Below are 24,100 nucleotides of genomic sequence, written 5' to 3'. Positions count from 1 at the left end.
AACACTGCAAGGTAATGTCTCATATCACACGGATTTATAGTGTCATCTACAGTTTCTGTACAGTCCCAAGTGATTTTTGCCGCTTTCAGCGATTTCAGCCGAATATTAGGAAACCAACCCAATTTCACAAAGCTGCAACCATATCACTGGAAAATACACGGAAAACACAGAACCGTTTCAGTAACTCAGCACTGTGAAAATTTGTCGAGATGTTGACAGTACGTTTAAAAAAGCTGTTAATTAGGCAGCCCGTCATCACAGTAATACAACTGAGGTTTAATAACATCATAATAAAATCATGTAATCTCTCTACCGTTAAATGAAGAGACGACGGCTTGGAAGAAACGTGTCTTTCCTTCTACTACTCCTAGAATTCTCCGAGGGAAGGTCTTGTTCTACTCTTCTAGTTCCGTCACGTAATTGCATTTAACAGTAATTTAGGCTTGCTAGGCGACCATCTGCGCGAACTGGATAGATTTAAACCGATTACTTCACTCGGCGCACTTAGATGCGAGGAACAGACAGACGACGAACGGAAGAGACATGTAATTGCTTTCAAGAAAAGCAGGACATAGCCAACGTTTGACGTAGGAACACCAGTCTCTCTGTTAACCACCTTATTACTAACCATACGGTATTTTGACTCATCCAGGAAATTTTGATAACAGGAAGTACTTCTCAAGGGAAGTTTACGCTTCAATAACTTACGATATTTGTACTTTCTGTAACATTGTCTTTTCCCTTCTTTTCTGTTTGGAAGTTGTGTCAGGGTTTCTCAGGGAAACTTCTGCAGCGCACTCGAAACTACCCTCCCAAAACCTGGACCAGAAATTTTTTCGACTGCACCGTCACTGGAAACCATTTAAATATCGTCGATACAGTCCCGATCCCTCCGCATGCGATTTCCTTACTTTTGGAGCAGTGAAGAAAGACTCGTGGCCATCGATTTGCTCCAGACGAACGCCTGGGTTCGATCAGGGTTCCATGAAAGTACTGACCGTCTTGTCCTACATTGGGATAAATCTTTCATCAGTTACAGCGATATCTTTTCAAATAATAAACAGTTTACTGACATGCTTTTTTCCATCTGTCTAGTTCCATTCGATTGTCGCTTTTATTTTCGACGAGTAATGAATCTTAGCGTTTCCATGTACTTTTTGAAGCTATTTATCTGGAGTGTAGCTTCATAGAAAAGTGAAATGTGGACTATAAACAGTTCAGACAAGAATAGAATAGAAGAACTGAATGTGTTGCAGCAGAATGCTGAAAATTTGTTGGGTAGATCGAATGTACAACGAAGATGTATTGAATGGAATCGGGGAGAGATCTTGTTTACGATGCAAAACAGAACGGGACGTATTGGTAGGACAAAATGCGTGACATCAAGGAATAGGGAGGTACGTGTGTTTGTGAGTGTGTGTTTATGTGTGTGTGTGTGTGTGTGTGTGTGTGTGTGTGTGTGTGTGTGTGTGTGCAGCGAGCAGGTTTGAATACGTATATGTGGGCTGCAGTAGTGGTAATGCAGATATGAAAAGTCGCACTGGATAGACGAACGTAAAAATGTGCATTAGACCAGTTTTCTGATTAAAGAGAACGACAAATACAGCAACAATAGATCGCATTTCCGTCTGAATGTGTACGTTACATTATTCCATCTGTATCAGTGAAAACTACTATCAGTTGCATCACAATGTATACTGAGCTCTCATACTTCTTTCACGTCTTGTATCCTCAGTAATCCAGAGTTTTGTAGGGAGCTACTGACACTGTAATGCTTACGTATCTGCAGCTAATCCATTTCCGTCGATGCGGGAAGAGGTGTGTAATTTCACGAGCTATGCCGGCAGTCAGTCCTTTTCATTTGCTGCATTCCCTTTCGTTTCATTCGTTACTGGTTAGGAATACGTACTGGAGCAGACGTTGAGGGTTCGTAGTCCACGCGATTAAATGTGAGGTAGCTCTGAAGCCGTACACAGCACAGAGCTCTCTGTTCTGTGTCGGGAGAGCGCCGCGCGTGTTCGCAGAATCTGCAAGCCACAGCAACCACGGAGCAACAAAAATTCTAACCGTACTGCAGTACAATTATTTGCATTTCAGCTCGACGTGCACAGCAAACGAATGTTTGCCGTATTTCATGCCGCTGAGTTTCGTCTAATAGCAGGGCTCAATATGTAATTAATGGTACGCGAGAAGTGTTCTGGAAAAAACAGCTGACTTTGACACATGTCGCAGAACATAATCATGACGATTGCTTTTTCCAGAGACCCTAACTAAAGAACTTTTAGCCTATACTTCGGAGTTTGGCACAAATAGAAGCTTAAATAACTTGCATCGACTGAAAGAGAGACAAAGCTTTATCACCTTTGTTCCCCCCACGCATACTACATGTCCTATTCCAATAAAACTGCTGAAGGTCGGAGAAGAAAAATGCATTGATTTTTTTAAAAAAAATATGGTTCTGAGCACTATGGGACTTAACATCTGAGGTCATCAGTCCCCTAGAACCTAAAACTATTTAAGCGTAACTAACCTAAGGACATCACACACAATAATGTCCGAGCAGCATTCGAACCTGCGACCGTAGCAGTCGCGCGGTTCGTGACTGAAACGCCTACAACCTCTCGGCCACCGCAGCCGGCTTTGATTTTCTATTCAAGTACCATGCACCACCTAGCTTAAATCTTCACCATAACAATCAACTTTCTTGCAATCAATATTACAAACAGATGAAACAAATGAAAGGTATTAAGACATGTTGTGCTGAATAAATATAATACCAATCAACCTAGAAACCCCTTCATAGAGGGTAATGTATGACGGCAGCATTACCAAGCACTGAAATGACATCCTCAAAGGGAAAATCCGATTCAATTTGATTTCATTGCTTACTACACATAAATTTCAGATCGGAATATGGTATTTCCTTCTTGGAGTGTAATGATCCAACAATACGACTATTTTGCCAGAAAGGTAACATATTTCCCTAGTAATGGTTCTGATTTGAATCATAGCCACAGCTCCGTAATCGCTCTCATTGTTTCTTTTTGTTATTAAAGGACTGAGATTCCGTCCCCAGTAATGGACATTTCAAGGAAACCACCACGTTCTGGTTCCTAGTAATATACGTGAGTCTGCGAGATTAAAAGTCTGTTAGCGCTATGGGCACGCTATAACAGTACAGCAGATCATGATGTATATGGTGTAATGAATAAAGAATTACTACAGTTTAGTATCGTACCATTCGATAATCGTCCATCACCCCAGTTTCTACATCTGCCATGCATTGTGAACTCATACTTCTAGTTCCCTAATGTGAGCGACGAATTGTGTCACTGAGGTCATACGATTCATGAACTGCCTTCTCCATCCGAACACTTCCTGCTGTGGCAAATACTTGGTCGTGGTGAACCCCCTCCTTCATTTTTTATCTTTCAAGGAAAACGTTTTTTACAACTGTCCTAGCTTGGTATAGAAAATCATCTTTACACTGGTTCTCTGACACTATCTTCCCGCCTGCATTGTCGTTACGTCACTTACATCTTCGTATAAGGTGCGACATCTTCGATCTGAGTGTATGAAGAGGAGACTCGTGCAAGTACCTAACGGAGACTTACTGACTCATGCCACCCCACCTCACTTCCGCTGACATACGTGGTGCCATCCGCCGGGAGGTGGTGCCATGGTTGGAGCGTATACTCGAAACAACACCGCAGGTGACTGAGTGACCACAAGGTCACAGGGACGATGAGATGGCTCCTACTCCACTCCAGCCTCAGATGTTGCAGGTGATGGATCACGAGGACGGCCACACAATTTAAGGCATGGAAACTGAAGTGAAAGGGTCAACGATTGCTGTGGCAACGGTAGTCCATCAGGAACTACTCTATCGGCTATATGTTTCTGTTGGCCTACAGGATAAGATGGTCAATGCTGAACGATGGCCCACTGCCTTTACTGACCATGTAGCTTATCTGTGTACCACATCCGTCCTTCAAAAACTGTGTAAAGAAGCCGAGGCACATGAAAGCTCAATTCATCGCTCTTGGCAGACTCCGAATGTCGTCAGCGAGCAGCGAGTCGAGGAGGTGTGGACGACGTGTCAACCCTGGATTCCAGCTTACTCCTTGGTGCTTCACTGGTGATTAGTACTACATGTGCTGAACCAATAACACGGGGAACTCCTGTACAATTCTGCCAGGATAAGAAGAGATGGATAAGGGAACATTTTCACTGTTATTAGACGATGTTTCGTGAGTTGTCCTTCCGGGATCGGTCTCCAGAGCATCACGCAAAAGTCATGGCGTCAAGGCACACACCCTATCGATCACACGACGTCTACTGGGAGGCATCCCGACCCGGGAAATATATCTAGACAACATCGCTGGTGAACGCACCTCGATACATCATGCGTCACAAGAACACAAATGTTACCGCCTATCATTGGTCACAGTGGTCCAAAGCTCAGAGGGTCGTCAACTGATGACACAAAAGGACATTGAGGCTGGAGTTTTGGAGCACTTCTGCCACCTCTTTTCCAGCACACGGACCGACCACCGGGTGGGGGGGACATATTGCAACAGTTGCTCACGAGACTGACAGAGATGGATAAGGCTGCACTAATGGAGCCACTCACAGAAGGTGAACTGCAGAAATGAGCAGCACGTGAATCCCCGGGACCAAATGGGACAATGTTAGAATTTTATCGGGAATGCACCGAAACGATGATGCCACAATGGATGCTGATGCAACAATGAGCTGATGCGTGCTGCAAAGCGCGTGGTGCCGGATTTCGTGACGGATTTTATTCCTCGCATTTGAAAGTCTTAGGTAAGCCACAGTCAATATCGACCGCTCACCATGCTAAACAACGACTACAAAATCTTTCCACGACTGCTAGCGTCTCGTCTTACATTGGCGATATCGATGACTATCACCCCTGGTTAGGCTTGCCTCAGGTCCGAAGCTACATCCAGTCGACTATAAGTGAATACTGTGACGTTGGGTCCTTGCGGAAACAAGTGGAATGCGAGCAGCTCTAATGTCGGTAGACTTGGATCGTGCCATCGACAGAGTAAACCATGATTCTTTATCGTCAGTTATGAGTCAAATGGCTGTTCCATCGGTCCTTATCTCCATAGTTACGGACTGATCCGCGAGGCTACATCAAATGTGATGGTAAATAGTCGCCCTGTGATGACTGGGTGTTGTGTGCTGTCCTTAGGTTAGTTAGGTTTAAGTAGTTCTAAGTTCTAGGGGACTGATGACCATAGATGTTAAGTCCCATAGTGCTCAGAGCCATTTGAACCATTTTTTTGGTAAATAGTCAGGAGCGGACTCATTTCACATTAACAGCTCATCCGAAAGGGTGCCCGCTTTCAGTGGTGCTTTTTGCGACAGCACTCAAGCCGCTGATACATGTTGTGTGACGCTCTCTCTCTAGAATCTGTCATGGCCATGCGGACGACCAGGTACTTCTGAATCCCTGAGGAAATGAAGTTCCTCCAGGCTGTCCAACATCTCAACACTTCGGAATGGCGGCAGATAGTGACAAAGTTTATTATACTACACACTGGAGAAGGTGTAGAAGACGTGGGATGACCGCTTAGGAATCAGGTTTACTCGTTCTTTGCGGTGGTCAGTAGCAGCGAGTTACCGGCGTCTGCCTCAGAATGCTTGATTTTCCGTACGCAACAATTTTCAGAGTGTTCTCGACATAGTGCAATGTGTAACGTACAGCAAAGCTCTACTTGCGTCACGACTCCCATATTTAGCGCAGATCCTATCGGTACGAAATGGTAGTACGTAAAACCTCATGACTACCTTTGGGTATGTCGTTAGTACTGTGATGTTATTTAAGTTTACGAATGACGCCTGAATCCTACCGTTCCGGAACGGCGGCCTTAACCCTAAGAACGTGCGCATAAAAGCTTTCGCACTTTATCTGCGAACGGCGGTTCGCAATTGGCAACAGCGGAAACATTAGCTCTGACAGAAGAACTTCTTCCTACGTAGTTCGAACGACTGATAACGGAGCACAATATCTTAAATTCTCTTGCAAATACAGCGCCGTTTTTTGTTTGTTATCTTTATGTTCGTCCGGGAGTATCTTCCATGAGAACACCCACAAATCAGGATCTGTCGCTGCTCGATGAGTCAGCACGACAGCACGACCGCAACGTCATGGAATTCAAACATCCAACGAGAGGTTGGCAGCATAAATGTCGTGGAGTGCATACGCCACTACCGTCAACGGCCGCGCAATCGTCGGCAACCATAAAACTCTCGCACGGACCGGTTGTACGTCTTCGTTCATATGGTTAATTCTCCCCTTTACATAACCTGTGGATTGTAGGACACAGAAGACATGGTTTAATGTGCGGCGAGGGATGTCTGGATGATGAAGCGTCAAATATTGGCCTTCCTTCGAGGCACCACAATGGCAGAGATCACATCGGATGCACGTACACTGCGTTCTTTCCCAAACATGAAACCTATGTGGTCGACTGAATAGCTGGACGTGCGACGCAGTACATGTTTACGCGTGGTGCATTTTCTGTGACTGTATATTGGATATACCTACAGGAACAACATGAACTCATACGTTGCCATACTAAATACAGAACCAACTTTGCCAACTATTTAGGAAGTGTATTTCACAATCCGCTGGGGTTTCTCAGGAATGAGACGACTCGTGTGACCGAACGTGTAAAGACGATAATGTACTCGGCTTATGCATGCTGACATATTGCACATTCAGAAGACAACTGGCCGCTTCCTGTTGGTACAAGAAGTGATTGAATCCTGATAACGATGGGAGACGGCTACAACGACTCACGTAAATAGTCGGCACCAAAAATAGGGATACTATTCGAATTACGCGAATGCCTGTTTATCCACCTGGAAACAAGATTTATGATGCATCACAATGTGTTGCTTGGAAAGTGATGCGGATCATTGCTTTCTTTAGATTGGGTCGATAAGGCAACCGTTTTAGAGAAGCGAAGTATCCGGTTTCGAGTCCTGGCCAGGCACAAGTTGTCAACACTCTCCGTTTTCGTTGCCGCAATATCCTGTGCGGCTGGAAGTCATATTTCTTTCCCATCTCTTTCCCGTCCCGTGTCCTTACCATTCCTTTGCCCCAGTTGTTCGCGAACTCCTGAAGACCACACCGTATGTGGGCCCTCACGTTTCTGTTCAGTCCGACATCGGACCACTGTCGCATCCGATTAACCCACAAATCTGTATACTGAACGATTCGACACGGCGTTCAAATGGAGACCCAGAATGAGGCCCTATACAAACTCCGTCAGGTGCTGATAACGCTCTCTCACGCGTCACTGTATCTTTCGCAGTGATCACTCAAAATCTGATGATGTTTACGCCCCTCATATTCTCGACTAGTCCTAGTAACAACACTAGACACGAACAACACTAGCGCCTTCTGGTGGCCGCTCTGTGTTTCACAGAGAATTACATCTGTAATCTTTTACAGTGAAAAAGCCTGTAATATGAAATCACCAAATCGTACGACATGAAACGTAGATAAATGCAACAAGTCTTAGACAGGTGCGGAAGTACTATGTTGTCGTTGCCGTCATTGCGAAAACAGTTTGGCATAGCTTCGTTGTGGCGCTCTTCCATTACATTCAAACAATTCTTACAGTAGGTGCAAAGGTACCAAATCTCCATTAGTTAAACCATCCATACTGATTTGTTACACTTTAATATACAGCTAACACTGCTGGAAGACCGAACCTGAGACAAAACTGAGCAGATCGGAGCGCAGGCTTGAAGCCGAAGAATAACCTGGGCTTTAGTGTTGTCAACAGCAAGCACCGAGTGTGAACATACACTATATGATCAAAAGTATCCGGACACCTAGCTGAAAATTACTCACAAGTTCGTGGAGCCCTCAATCGGTAATTCTGGAATTCAATATGGTGTTGACTCATCCTTTGCCTTGATGACAGCTTCCACTCTCGCAGCCATACCTTATGTCAGGTGCTGGAAGGTTTCTTGGGGAATGGCAACCCATTCCTAACCGAGTGCTTCACTGAGGAGAGGTATCGATGTCGGTCGGTGAGGCCTGGCACCAAGTCGGTGTTGCAAAACATCCCAAAGGAGTTCTATAGGATTCAACTCAGGACTCTGTGCAGGCCAGTCCATTACAGGAATATTATTGTCGTGTCACCACTCCGCCACAGGCCGTGCATTATGAAGAGGTGCTCGATCTTGTTGAAAGGTCCCATCGCCATACCCAAATGGCTCTTCAGCAGTGAGAAGCAAAAAGTGCTTAAAACATCAGTTTAGGTCTGAACATTACTAGTGCCACGCAAAACGACAAGGGGTGTTAGTCCTCTCCATGAGAAACACGACTAAACCATAAAACCACCGCTTCCGAATTTTACTGTTGGCACTCCACACGCTGGCAGATGACGTTCACCGGGCATTCGCCGTACCCACATCCTGCCATCAGATCGCCACATTGTGTACCGTGATTCGTCACTCCACACAACATTTTTCCACTGTTCAATCGTCCAATGTTTACGCTCCTTACACCCTGCGAGGCGTCGTCTGCATTTACCGGCGTGATGTGTGGCTTATGAGCAGCCGGTCGATCATGAAATCCAAGTTTTCTTACTTCCCGCCTAACTGTCATAGTACTTGCAGTGGATCCTGATGCAGTCTGGTATTCCTGTATGATGGTCTGTGGTCTGGATAGATTAAACATTATAACCCTCTTCAACGGTCGGCGTTCTCTGTCAGTCAACAGATGAGGTCGACCTGTACTTTTCTGTGCTGTACGTGTCCCTTCACGTTTCTACTTTACTACCACATCGGAAACAGTGGACCTAGGAATGTTTAGGGATGTGAAAATCTCGCGTACAGACCTATGAAGCAAGTAACACCCAATCACCTCACCACGTTCGAAGTCCGTGAGTTCCGCGGAGCTTCACATTCTGCTCTCTCACGATATCTAATGACTACTGAGGTCGCTAATATGGAGTACCTGGCAGTAAGTGGCAGCACAATGCACCTATTATGAATAACGTATGTTCTTCTGGATGTCCGGATACTTTTGATCATATAGTGTAACAAGTTTGTTCCCAAACAAGATACACATCGCATACCGTCGAAATCTGCTCAGTTGAGCTGTTATTTTTAGTGCAAAACGGGCAAAAGATAAATGAGGATAAGAAATGAGTCGAAATGCAATTAGTCTGTAACTGATCATATGCGTAAGTACGCTATGCAGCTTAACAATGCTAAAATTAATGTGCCATTTTGCTCCACAGCTTCTCGGTGCTTGTACCTGCGTCCTAATTCGCAACGGGAGGCTACCGAATGCAAAGTATGACCTACTTTTTAGTTCGGTTTACGACCCGCGTAAAATAACTGCTGTGGCGTTCAGTCAATAAAAAAGCCTTCCTTTCATCTAGATAGCGGGGCTCAGATTCCAGCAGTGTTGAAAAAAAGGGGGGAAATTAATCTTCTATTCTTACCGGTCGATGGGGCGCCGAGCTAAGCTGTAAATTCCTTTTCCGACCTGGCGGACCCAGTTTATGTTCACTGGCCCTCCCCACTGCATTCCTGACGATAACGGAATTTATTTCACGTGGAGCTTTTACCAACGCGTATCCGTAATCGCAGACAGATTATATTATTGGTATGGCTTGTCAATGGATATGAAACGTCTGCATCCTGGATAATGTGCATCTGACAGTTCCAAACCCAGCTGTAGTGAATTTCAAGATACCTGAAAGCGGCGAGATACTGACGAGTTAACTGTACCGCCTTTTAAACACAAGTGCATATTCACGTTGTACAATATACCTCGAGACTTTCATGTTCTTCATTTTAATAGTCTTGTAGTGAAATTCGCTTTACTGCTGTTTCACGGTCAACCATGACACCTACTGTAAATTTTTACTTCATTACTGAAGTCTTTAGAGCTTCTGCTAGAGGCGGGGTATTTGACTTTCACGCAGCTTGTAATTATTACTGTGAAACTGCTAGACATTAAGCTGCAGTCATGTTGGAAGAGACCTTGTTTTGAGAAGCTTTAGATATTCCAGCAGAAGATACTGAAACTAGGCACAGAGATTTCATGAAATGAGCAATTTATTTAAGAAAGTGTGAGTGTGCTGTATCTGATCATCTCAGTAACGAAAGGTGTTTTAGTACAGCTCATTGGGCATTGCATTTTTAGAATTGTTTGCTACACAAATATTTAAACTTCAGATAAACACAGAATAAATACTGCGTGATGAACAAACCGAAGACACATCGTTTTACACTCTTCCTCCCCGCTTTTGTCATTAACGAGGATCGAAACCGCTGTGTTCCCATATCCATATCTGAGGTCACTAATGCACGGCTGTGCGCTGTCTGCCAGAGAGGACCAGGTCCACTCTAATATTAGTGATGGGAAGAAAATTTACCACCAGCATATGTTGTGCAAGTAGCGCAAAATTGGTAGCATGACTTCCCTGGATGTCAAACAACCGTCTAGTGATCAAAACCATCACCCTCATCAGCCACTTGACATCCATGAATTATGACCTTCTGTCTATGTCTACATCTACATCTATACTCCACGAAGTATGTCACAGAGGGTACTTCTAACTGTACTCTAGGCCTATACAGCTTGGCCAAATTAAAACTGGACCGAAACAAGTTTTCAACATTTCATTACCACATAATCCAATCAACAAAGGCCTTTTTATAAATCGTTGAAACTAGAATTTTCTGCGTCTCCTGTAAGCATTTCTCCTGCTCATTCAGTGGGGTAAAATTCATTTCGTGTATGGATCCCACGCTTTCAAAAAATATACAAGCGTACTTTCAAACTAGTTCTCTTCACTTGTATTCTTCGTTGGTATTCATATGTTCTACAGCTAGTCAGAGTTTCGTCATTGGCATAATGGTGCTGATGTTGTAGTAAAACGTATTCCATTTTCTTTTTGTGTGTCCGAGGGTCTGAAAACATTGGTCCGCAGCTCGTAGTCGTGCGGTAGCGTTCTCGCTTCCCACACCCGGGTTCCCGGGTTCGATTCCCGGCGGGGTCAGGAACTTTCTCTGCCTCGTGATGACTGGGTGTTGTGTGATGTCCGGGACTGATGACCATAGATGTTAAGTCCCATAGTGCTCAGAGCCAATTGTACCATTTTTTTGTGAAAACATTGGCTTCTGTGAGTACTATAGGTAGTACCAAATGTCTTATGACTCTTCTTTCAGTTCTGAAATTCTCACTATCCTGATGAAGTCCAACGGAAGTCGTATAAATATTAATATATTAATTGTTCAGTAAGCTTATATATGTTGAGCTACTGCTTGTTTCTCAGCTGTTATTCGTACAATGGCTCTTTAACTCTTTCAAAGTTTTTGATTAAAGCTATGGTTTCATAACAAGATGTTAGTCGTTGTCATTCGGTTGAATTACAGTTTTGTTCGTGACTTGTCAACGGTACTGTGTCCAGCATCCACTGCTAAAGTTAGCTTGTTCCTATTCTTGGGTAACATTAAGTCTTGTTCTATGAGACTGGTGATAATATTGATGGATATTTTGTATATTGCGAAGAGGAGGCAGACAGGTCTCTAGATTTGTATACTTCTTCTGTTTCCATTCTTGTGATTTAGGACAAATAGAGCACCAGCCATTTTTAGTGGAACTGCTTCTTTTTATATACGTCTGGCAAACAACTTCTCAAGTTTCTTTTGTATTACTTAGCTTACAGCTTCAGTCATTCTACTGAAACGCCACGACTTGCATTTCTTGATACATCGAATGACTGTGTCCATCTTAAAAAGCATTGCTTCCGGAATGTATTTTTCGCTATTAATCGGTCCTTGAAGTAAAGAAATGTTCTAAAATTTTTAGATTTTTTGTGTAAGTTTTCTCTTTTGTTAATTCCTGTGCCACCAGCCTTCTCAAATATGAATATGGAAATGATGTCTGCATAGTATATATTTCGGTCTACATTTCTGCGTTATTTTGTTGTTTCCAATCAGTTTTCTTTTCAGTACACCTTCTTAAATCCAGCCGAAGATGGTTCGGAAGAGTTTGCTTTAGTTCTGCATAACCTATTATTTTGCTGTTACTGTTTACTTGAGACTCTACACCTTGTTGTTACTGTTTGCCCTGTTTCATTTGAGACACTGTTTACTTTTTAACTCTTCATTCTTGTAAATATCTCCTGCTGCTTCCTCAAGCATCTTTTTTAAATAGTACCCAATTCTGTCTATGTATGAACGATGCTTATTTATTGAGAAGCTAATATTTCTGTTTTATTTTGTCGGGTATAATTCCCTTTCCTCAAATAAATTTTCAAATTTAAAATCCTGATTTCCTGCATCATGTATTGGTGTCTTTTTAGCTTTCTGTCTATTTTCTCAATGCTTCTAAGTATTGTATTACCACTTGATGTGATCGTCTCTTGGGGCAACGTCCTGAGGCAAATTCCAAATTTTCACTACCTACCGTAGGAGTGAGGTAACTTGACAGCCTAGCGTAGCCCATTCGTCAGACGAAAGGCGCTCGGCGGCCCCCTAGTACTATTCTAGACGAGTCAGAGCCGGATTTCATCATCTCCCTTCGTCAGCAGCAATACAGACGTAATCCTCTACTCTGTGTGCACCACACGTCGCAGCCATCTCCCCTGAATACAATGTCCGACAAAAAAAAGTGAAGCACGCAGAAGACATGATTAGATGTCAGTCTAACTTCGTGCACGTACACGCCATGGCGGGTATATAAATGATGAAAGCTGCAATTTTTCTGACAGGTAGAACGGCCATCATTAGTGTTGTTCGTGTTTTAGCGATGCTACCAGGCCTGGTATAGTGTATTAAGGGCGTAAACAGCATTACATGTTGAGTGATCACTGTGAAGTACATGGAGATGCTGCGTACTGGTGTGAGACAGCGTCATCAGCACTGTAAGAATTTGAAAGGTGCCTCATTCAGGGTTTACATTTGGCTGACATATCGAACCATGGAATATCCAGATTTCTGGAACATTCGGATGTAACAGTGGGTTAAAGCTTCGGTTGACCACATTTGACCACAATAATGGAGGATCATGGAACCTGCCAACCGTGGACAAGAAATGGACTCCTTGCAACAATCTGCGTCATGCCGCACCATTCGTCGGAAAGTAGCAGCATGTCCCGTATGTAGGCTGTTTTTAACACAACAATACAAATACAGCGTTTGGACTTGTACCGTGACCTGGAAGCATGACTGTTGACGAATGGCGTCACTATATGTTCAGTGATAAATCGCGATTCTACACTACGCCGGATAACCATCGTCGGCGAGTATGTTGGCCACATAGGGAGAGTTCTCATTCTTACAATGTTTTGCAGAGTCACTATTCTGCTGTGATTGCGGTAACTATTGCAGCACAAGGGTACAACACGGACATCCTACGTGTCCGTGTGCTACCTCTAATGCGACAGTATAGTTGCTGAGGTATCCCCAATGATTAGCTCTAACATCAACTTCGTTCCAGTGAAAGTAAACATAATATCAAGGACCAGCTACAACTTATGTGGTCAGCTTACCAAAGGATACAACGTTTGTATGAGACCCTGCACAACCGAATCTGTGCATGCATCCAAGTCTGGTGGTGGTGGTGGCGGGGGGGAAGGGGGGTGTACGACGTATGACGTACTGGAAGGAGCGCTCCTACTCTCAAGTTCTTAGTAAATTTGACCCGATATTGTAATTACCACAATAACATCACATACCCTTACAACCCGCGAAGTTTTATTTCATTTCCTCCTCTCCTTCTCGGTGATTATTTTATTTCATTGTTTTATTTTTATTTTATTTATTCTTTGGGCAGTATAGTTGTACTTGGGATGCAACACGAGTACAGACATCCCCTTAAGCTAGTAACAGCTGAACAACGTACATGCTGTCACCAATTAACAATGCCGTACGGATGCTTGTGTTCTTTCCAAAGTTGCAATTTGGCGTATATATATGTAGTTGCCGTCGTGAAGGGATACATAAACACACTCACAATCTCACACACACTCACACATACACATACACACACACACACACACACACACACACACACACACACAACCATACATACATACGCACACAAATAAATAACAGAAAGATGTTACAGGTATGGTAAGTGATGTGCAGGATAACTAGTCAGTCCTGACGCTGAGTTGAGGTGACGATTCTTTGTCTCCAGCGTTGCTTTAAAGAAACATGTATGTGTCCCTGTGTCTTTAGAAACGGGATCAAGACAGTACGAGCGTTACCCTCAATATCTACCAACGATTCAGTTTTCAATTTTCGGTCCAACAAGAAGGTATGAGAAGAAGGTCGGGTAGTATCGGACAGCGGCTTGTATCGGGTAATACTTTTCTAAACTGTAGCGCTAGTGATAGTACCTGTCACGCAGCCGCAGTGTAAATCATGAAAGAACAAGACCACACAAGCAATTTTGAATGAAAACAACATAGAGTCTCCGAGTACCAACAAGTTACCTGTTCCCTGTGAGTTTTTCAGAGCACAAACTAAGTTTTGGAGTGTTTTGTGTTGTTTGGAAGTGAAAAAAAAAGATTTTTATTGTACCTTTAGATAAAACTGATATTACTGTTATACTGTAGGCTTAACAAAGTCGGTCCCAAGTAATAACAATAGGAATGTTCAACTGCCACAGCGATAGATTCGGGTTGTGTCGATCAAAGCAGTTTGGAATTTTTTAACAGTCAATTATGGAAAAGTAAGACATACATTGTATGAAAATAACATCGGGGAAGCCGCAGAAGAAGTTACAGTTCATGAAACGACAGTAATGGAAGCGAGTGAGAAATTTTCCGCTCGTTGAGTGATAGACTTAAAGTTTTACGGGAAAAGAAAAAGGTGGTTATGAGATCTGTCTTAGGAAATTCTAAGTTTTTCCGAAAACATTCAGTGATGAACAGTGAACAGTATTGTATGATCATATTAAAAATTTAGATAGCCTAATTATGCCTTTAAGTAAAGATGGATTCTATAGTCTAGTGTAAAATTACGCAGAGCAAGTAAAAATGAATGATAAGAGCAGTAAGACAAAAATAAAGCAAGTAGAAATCTTTACTATGAATTTATGAAAATCATAAAGACTGAGATGAGCTTAATGCAACAGCTTGCAGCGGGCAGCAGGTGTAAGCAAGGAACCAGCTGACAGCTTCTTTCACAGGCTAGATAAACTGAAGGACTAGTTCCAGTTTATAACGATTTACAATCAAATTCAAACCTTTTTGCAACAAAAATAACTTTTTCACAGATTAAAAATTCAAGTTCGATGCAGCCCTCCAAAAATACAAGCGAAGAAAAAGCAAAAGGTGGAAAACTATGTAATAGATCAACGAACATATTTTCTTATGACAGCGAGATCTTTAAATCTGATAAATAAAGTATCGTTGTATTCTTTAGTGTGCAAAACATTCAAGTACAACCTGTAGAAAACATTATAATTTCAGAAAAGCTTGCGTGTCCAATAGTACCCGACCTTCCAATGTATTACACAGATGGCAGCGGAAATATGACCTACATGATTTTCGTTTCATTTTTCATAATCTTACTGTACTCTAGTCGCTAAAAACTCTGATAACCAGTGGGACAACCCATGCGATGTGTTCTTTACGCAAGGCAGGGCCCAGCCTATTTCCTCACTCCCTACCTGCGAGTCATTCGACGCAGATTTTCCAGAATGCCGGTTGTAACGTCGCTCTCTTCTTGAATAGCAAAGATAGAAACCTCACCCCTAATCTTCATCTTCTTCTGTTCAGCAGATGAGTTAGTATATCGCACCAAGCCAAAAGTTACCTATAATATGGAGCAGCGACTCCACCAACTATTATAGACACACTACAATAGTGCTTATTGCAGTCTATAGTATGTAAACTGCAAATTTCACAGGTTTATATTTAAAGAAACCGAAACCTAGAGTATTTATGATAATGAAGAAGGATTGTTTAGGAAACTATGCAATCAGATGTGACAATGTATTGCGTAAATTTTGCCAACAGGATGTACACGCTTGTGAGCTGTTTCTGAAGATCTGCGACGTAATAATAATTTCGGTTCCGATGGTGAGAGGGTCTATCAGAAATTACTGTCGCTGCGCCGTAGTCACGCTTGAAAACTGCTCTGGCATTCTTCCAAGTCGTTTAGTTCCGCTTTATTGCGGTGGAAATAATGAACCGGTTGTCACAGTTCTGAAGACGGGAAGTATTAAAGCTTCCCGCCAGATGTTGCAGCGAGACTGGTTCCTCTGGCATTCAGGGAGATGCTGCTGTCTCTGAATCGAGAATAGCATTAACTGTCTTCCTGCATCATTCTTTCTGTAAACCTTGTCCGAAAACAAATAATCTTTTAAGTATTTCTGCCATTTCTTATGCCTGAAGGAATGGGAGGAAAATAGCTATCTCGGGTCGATTTGTTTTGGTAGTTGGGGTCGGCTGAGTGAAACGTGCTGGAAAGGGGTGTAGGAAGATTTAAATGTTGTTAACAGAGGTATGTGTAGTTGGTGCAATAATTAAAATGTTTAAATCGGGCGCAAGTTATTTCTAATTCGCTATTTTGTGCACACATTAAACCAAAATTGCCATCTTATTATGTCATTATTTGTAAAAAGTAAATCGAATTCAACATACAAACAGATGATTAGTATAACATAGTAGACCACAGTAAACTAGCAAACTCTGATAACGAAATTAAAGGTCTTTGTTTTTGGTACAGGAAAAGTGTGCCACATGGGTTATAGTCTCGGTTAGCATGACGCATTATAACATATAGCAACACGTATATATGGCGTTTTGTGATAGTTACACAAAGTCCCACGGATGCTGGGAAAGGGCAACTGTATCTGTACGAGACAAACACCCCGCCTGTGGAAGCTACTGAGTCGAAAGCTACAAACCATAGTGATGTTGGGTAACTCTGGCAGCGAAATATGTGCACCTAAAATACCTTTTCTGGACAATATAGTCAACAGATACATTTTAAATTTAAAAATTACAGCAGGCTTGGTCCCATAAAAATATTTGTTTGAGCGGTGATCGGTTTAAGTCTATTTGCAGACTATCTCCCGATCATTCTCTGAAATATAAGTGCATTTACGGACTTAGAGAGACATCTAATGACAAGTTAAAACAAATAAACGTAAGAAACAATTAAAAGGAATATACCCAATGGTGGCAGGTGGAGGTGGTGAACGGAGCAGGTACCATCTGTCGAAAGACGAACGTTAAGTGCCCGATAGTGCGGCCCCACATGACGTCATTAGCAGCCAGTGAGACGTTAGAAAAGTAGAGAACATACAAAGTGTTAGCATAAAATAAAGTACAAACATTGAATTTTAAGGTAAATGACAACTAAAGTTAACTGCTAGAGCAAGCAGTTTATCAGAAAACACTAGGTGGTAACGGACCAATAGCAGTCGGTTCTGAGAAAGAAGACTGCCCTCTATAGACCGTTCGTGAAATTGCGTCGGTATATCCGGTATAACCATATAAAAGATAATCTAGAGAGACACCGTTCGTTGCCAAGGAAAAGATGTGCAGAGTTTTGTTTCTAATTGTCTGAGGGAAACAGACGATAATACCAGAGATGTAACAGCCACTGACCTCTGCTACGTGCTGATAGGGAGCAACTAATCCATTACTGTGTCGGGTAGACGCCTCTAGTAATCACGGTGCTGTATGAAATATGATAAATCCCTGTAACTTCAGTTACAGGAATGTCACCATAAAAAATTCATGAATGTACATAGCTATGTATACTTGAGCGATCTTAACCTACCCTTAACTTCCAACAAGTAAAATAATCCTACCGTGCCTAAAACTAATTTCCATGCGTTGCTTTGCAGAAACCGAAATGTCTTCTCGGCTAACAGCATGGTACTTCTGCTGCATCTCTGTAAAATGCATCAGAAACCTCATCAAATCTTCGTGCACAAGAGTTGCTGACAATACATACTACTGTCTTCAGCTCGACACATCGTATGCCAGTACAATAGCACAAGTTCACATCATATTAAAATTAAGTATTTACACAAAAATAACATATTTTGAGATAGTGATACACTAGCATGAACTGTGTTCTAAACTAGCACAATGGGAAGTGTCATGCTATTAAATACAGGTGGCTCCTCGCAGCCTCACGTTGCACTGAACCCATGCTTACACACATTTGACCATCGTGTCACCTTTCCACGTTCACGCCATGAGTCCCACACTACACGCACACACAAAATAACTATCCAACGACCTATGAATTCTTACAAGAACTTGATCCACGACTTCGTTAGTTTTTTACTTTTTCCCTCCACCTTTCTATTATTTTTCCCTTTTCCATCATGAACTCCTAGGCCAGATTCGCATGTTACTGGTGTGTATCTGCTTTTCCTCTCATCATAGGTCTGACAGTCCTATCAGCCACAGACTGTTCGGGTTTCTGCAACTGTAGGTTTATTGTTCGGTATCCTGTACTGTAATACACAGCTTCATTGAAATACCTCCTATCTCTCGTAGCTACGGACCAAGGCATTGCGTCTGTTAGAAACCAATATCCTAAAGAACACCCCCAGTTCGCACATACATCAGGTCGCTGGGTTAGCCTTAGGGTTTCTAATTGAAAGGTCACCTTAGTCGCTTTTCTTTCTTATCCCGCCTTCGACGTTTCGGTCATGAAGTTCGTCATATGGTCTGAGACGACACTCACACATGTGCACCCATAATCTCCCATCAAAACTTTTACTCGGCCTCTCATTGTTGTGCTGTTTGTGGCATAAAGTCTGACGTGCTTCGTAAATCTGTCCATGACAATAAGAATGAACTGCCACCCCAAACTGCCCTTTGGGGAACGGTCTGTAATAATCCACACACATCAGGTCGCTTGACACTTCCGATGTGATGGCATGCATTTCACCTCTTACATCGTGTACAGGTGTTTCACATACTGGCACATGTCACACTTCCCAAATGTCTCTCAAACCTTCCATCTGAGTACAGTATGTTGTCACTGCTTGGCGATTGTCGCACACAACTTCGTCGCTCTTTAGTGACCAAGATTCTAATCATTGTACTGAATTAAATTCTCCAAAAGTGCGTCAAGGAGCCTAATTTTCTATCATAGCTCTTTCATACGCCAGTGGGAATATACCGTCCCTTCGAACATGCACAATAAACCAGTATTTCTCGTATGTGCATCGTCTCCGCCAGTGCCATATTGCAGAAAGTGGCTGCTGGTCTCCTGCTGCGGCTAACTTCCATCTATGCTGTCGGATGCACGCCATGTCTCAGTGTTGTAACACTGCCATCATTATTTCATTATTTTCTCATTGGATTTCGTCATCCCCGCCCCCACGAAGGATTTTGGCTTGACGAGTCAAGAAATTTGTTATGCTTATTCCGATAATATAAGCGATCACAAGATCATTTTCTTGAATCGCCAGGGCCCACCACATCAAACTGTTAGTCGTGTACCTAACAGTTCTTAGGAACTTTAGAGCATGGTGATCTGTACACAAGCGAGTTTTCCAGCTGAACATGTAACCCTTAAACAGTTTTGTTGCATTGACAGTGGCCAGCATTTCTAGTTCGATAGTGAAATACCGTTCCTCTGTATCTAGTAGTTTCCAACCATATGTGGCTACAATGTGCATGTTCCCATCTTTGCTTTCCTGCTGTCGACATCCCCCAATACCTTTCACACTTCCATCTGTGAAGATCTGGAAAGGTGCCGTGAAGTCATGGTGCGCTAGACAAATACTACCAAAGAATCCACTCTGTACCTTCTCGAAAACATTTTCCACCTCATCTTCTCAGCTTCACTTCTTGTCCTTCTTCAGTAGCACATATGAAGGACTCAAGACCTGCAAGAAGTGTGCTCTCTGTATATTGAAATCACGCCCAAAAACTCTCTTAATTCTTGAACGCTGATCTTTTCAATTACATGACCTCTGCGATTTACTCTGTTATCTTCTGTCGATACACCGAACCCCAGATACGTCAGCTTATATGCGCTCAGGTTGTCTTTGTCAGGCCCGAGCGTCATCCCGGATCTCCTGAGCGATGCCAGCAGCTGATTTACGTGCCACATGTGTACAGGAAATGCTGCAGATGCGACAATTTTGTCACCGAAGTAGATAACACTAAACTACATCATCTCTGGTGTGATTATTGCATTCATGGCTCTCCCTGGTAGCTTTTAGGTGCTTCCAGGCTACAGAGTGCGCTCTCATTGTTTGCGGCTGATTACACATTGCTCTAAACTTGTGAACCGCTACCCGAATTCTTCCCGGTAGGAACGAGAATGTGTCCCTAAATTCCATGATCGTTTCCACCAACTCCTATCTCTGCTCCCCGCTCAACAATGAGTTATCTTGGATGCTCTTCCAAATTATTCTGCCTCTGTGTTCTCCACATCTGCTTCTCGCTGATCGTTTGTGCAGTGGGCGCTTCTGAGTAAGGCGTAATCAATTTTTCTCGCCACATCGACGGATGGTTCAAAATGGTTCAAATGGCTCTGAGCACTATGGGACTTAACATCTGTGGTCATCAGTCCCCTAGAACTTAGAACTACTTAAACCTAACTAACCTAAGGACATCACACACATCCATGCCCGAGGCAGGATTCGAACCTGCGACCGTAGCAGTCGCGCGGTTCCGGACTACGCGCCTAGAACCGATAGCCCACCGCGGCCGGAATCGACGGATGAAACTACCTATTGTCCTCCAGAAACTGTCCAGGTTTTGCATATTTTTCTGCTATGGGCTTAACAACATTGTCTCCTACCACTGGCGAGTGGCATGCCTCACAGTGGTTTTCAGCCACTCTTTCACATTCTCCGTTCCACATGAGCTTCCCTGTGTCTAAAGGATCTTTCTGTTCAATCTTTGTCATTGTCCTAGGGCGCTTGTCGTCTTGACTTTGACTGTGGTATCTCGCTGCGTACTATTATGTTCCTTTTGGCACGTGTCTTCCGTACTCGTATGGGCGACGTAGGGTATCGTGAGAGACTCTGGCCCATGAGCAATCGTATAGTGCCTATCAGTTTCTCCTTTGTTGGCTAGGTTAGTGGAATTCTCATCACAGGACAGCAAACTGACTTCATCTGCAACCCTTGTTCAGTCTAAGAAATCATATTTCAGATCCTGTGGCCATCTATGGAAATTTCCTTGTCCTCCTTACGTTTTAATAAATTAATTGTTTCATTAGAGCACTCTGCACCCTATGCGACAGGATCTTTAAAAAATTATCTAAAGTATAAGGGGTCAGCCCATTTTCACAACTATGGTCGAGAGTAAGTTATTACTGATTATAAAATGTAGCTACAACCCACCGATGACTGTTGCATACATCTGGACACCACATATTCCGCCTCTTGGTGACACCAAAACGTACTTTTATACCATCTGGCCTTTCGCCTCAAACTCGGTAATCAGTGTGATTCTTTCTATGGGTATATCAGCTACTTACTACCACTGTTCACCAGTTTAGCGTAAAAAGATGAAGAAAGTGCTGTCACTTCCGATACAGAATCCAGACATGCTATAATCTCAATTGCTTCCACATTATCTCAGTGAGGGGACACCGATTGTCTGCCTTTTCAGGGAACTCTGAGCCATCACAATATTGGTCACTGATATCGTTTTACACTTGTGGTTTTCAGTTCCGCACACTGTGTGCGTCGTGTCCATCCTCTATTGACGCGTCCTCTGTGATTCTTCATAGTCTTTGCTCATTCAGTTGTACTACCTCACAGTTGGGGCCAGTGGTGGTGAATCTGCATTACTCTCTCGTCCTCTCTCATTACGTGACGCTGGCACACAACCGAAAAAGCGTTCGTGGTCCGGCACCTCGATCCTGTTTGCCACTCTCTTGCCTACTTCTTTCTTTTCTCCTACGCCAGTTATTGTGCCATTTCAGCCTATCAATACGCAGCCAAACCATTTATGGCGTCCTATTTTCCATCCTCATTATACTAGAGTGTGTCATCCACTGTTTCTTTTGCTGGTCAGTGCCATCCAAAGATCTTGAAATATCGTGGAACTGTTAGCATGACAGTGTCCCGATGAGTGCACCTTGTACTTGAACAGGAAACTGTGAGCGCATCCCGGTGCATCGTTCCACATCCGCCATTTTGCCATCCAAGAGTCCTGCTAGAACAACAATGTGAGTCGTGTAAGTTGCTATGGACTGCCGAGACTGTGGCGCTCACTGTTCCCATTTCATCTCCATCTTTGTCCAGGTTCTGGTAACTCACCGGAAGTTTGGTGCAGAAATCCTTATAACTACTGTTCTCACACACTGTTACGTCAAACCAGCAGCTTCCTGCAGGTCCAGCGTCTGCTGTGCAACAAATGAAGTATTGCATATCCTTCTCCTGTCGTACACAGATACACGTCGAAATTCTTTAGGTATGCCTTCGGGTGAATACTGCACGTTCGACCGAATTTAAGCGGCGGTAAGCCCACACCGTGCATCTACTGTAGAATACAGCCTGCAAATTCTTTGGCGTGACCTGCATTGCGAGAACATTTCCTTGTATTGCAGGCATTTCTCGCTCGGGAACTAACACTCTCTCTCGTGTCTGCATGGGCGATTGATTTTCAACATCCTTGCAGGCGGCGGTATCTGCCATCTTCGTGTTTTGCCGCGTTTCTAGGTTGTCAGGCAAACCCTTCACACGCTTTTCTCACGTTGCCCAGAATGATGGCGACCTCGGTCCGTATCTTTGCAGAATCAGTTCCCATTTCTCGCCTTGCATCAATCTTTTGACTGCAAAGTTTTAGTTCGACGTCCGATCTTGATTCTCCTCCGTCATCCGAGCTAGTTCCGCCATAGTGGTGGTTAATTGAGATATATTTCTTTCTAACATAACGAAAATACGATCGTATGGAGTTCTACTTTGCAGGCACTCCACAGACGTCCCTTGTATTTCTTCACTCACCCACAAACTGTCCTTAGTTCGTCTGTCGGTTTCCAGAGTTCTCTGATTTGGTGCACCCCTCAAAGTTGTGATTTATGTTTCCTCAGTCACCCCGAACGTTAATCAACCGAACTGTATGTTTCCATATTTATCAATCTCCCAGACATAACTCACATGAAAAACGTGACCACAAATCAAAAGTACTCCTCAGAACGAATTTGCATAAAAGATAAACGTTAACATCAGCAATAGTAGCAGAAAATAGCACAATGGAAACACGAAACAGAATATTCGCAGCAACGAACCACACAATCTACAACTACTTCACAAGTTACGGAGGATGCTCTGTAAGTCAAACCAAAGTACACGGTACACCTACAGCTATGTCTGCCTCATACTGTTCATTTACAACACACTCAGTACACAAAAATACATCTTCCGTGTGCCTCACATCACTCACAAAGATTTTAGCATTTTCTATACAGTTATGGGAAGTTAATAATCCTTCCTGAGTCGTATCTGAAACTGGCAATAGCTTGAGAAAGAAACCAAGTCGAAGCCTCACACTGGGCGCTAAAATATAATAAAATCGTCAAACCTCTGATATTATACGATATGCTAATTAAGAAGACGCTCAGCAGACACAACGATCTGGCGTCCAGGACGAACAGAGCACCTGTGTCGACGCTACCACAGACGCCACGCGCTTCGACCGTGGGCAGAAGAGGGAACGACTTACGGTGGGAGGGATATAAGTCCGCCGCGTGCATCAGGACTCAGCACGGCAGTGCACCTGTCGATGGTGACATGTCTGATAGCCGAAATACTGTGCCCGTTGGACACTATGGGCTGGCAGTACATCCTTGGACTGTTTGATCAACAAATACGCCAGGAGAAACTGAAGGAGCACACGTTGATAGTTATTCGTGGCTGATTGCATCATTCACCTAATATGACAAGATCCAACATAACCCACCAGGATAGCCGAGAGCACTAACGCGCCGCTTCCTGGACACGGGTAGGCGCGCCGGCCCCGGATCGAATCCGCTAGGCGAATACGGGGCTGGGCCCCATGTTCCGCCTCAGTCACAGGTTTCGCAGACATCTGAACACATTTGCACTATTCCATGGATTCCACTCGACGGAGAG

General features: G+C 43.4%; 1 protein-coding gene across 1 annotated transcript in view; it reads left to right on the top strand.

Annotated features, from left to right (window-relative positions):
• Nucleotides 1-24,100, top strand: part of LOC126298132 (protein tipE) — a 524,094-nt gene that overhangs the window by 319,494 nt on the left and 180,500 nt on the right. The gene's annotated exons all lie outside the window — the stretch shown is intronic.

The sequence above is a fragment of the Schistocerca gregaria genome, chromosome X, assembly GCF_023897955.1.
Source record: "Schistocerca gregaria isolate iqSchGreg1 chromosome X, iqSchGreg1.2, whole genome shotgun sequence".
Classification (NCBI taxonomy): Eukaryota; Metazoa; Arthropoda; class Insecta; order Orthoptera; family Acrididae; genus Schistocerca; species Schistocerca gregaria.
Note: the sequence above shows the minus strand (reverse complement) of the source record. Positions and strands in the feature narration are given on the sequence as shown.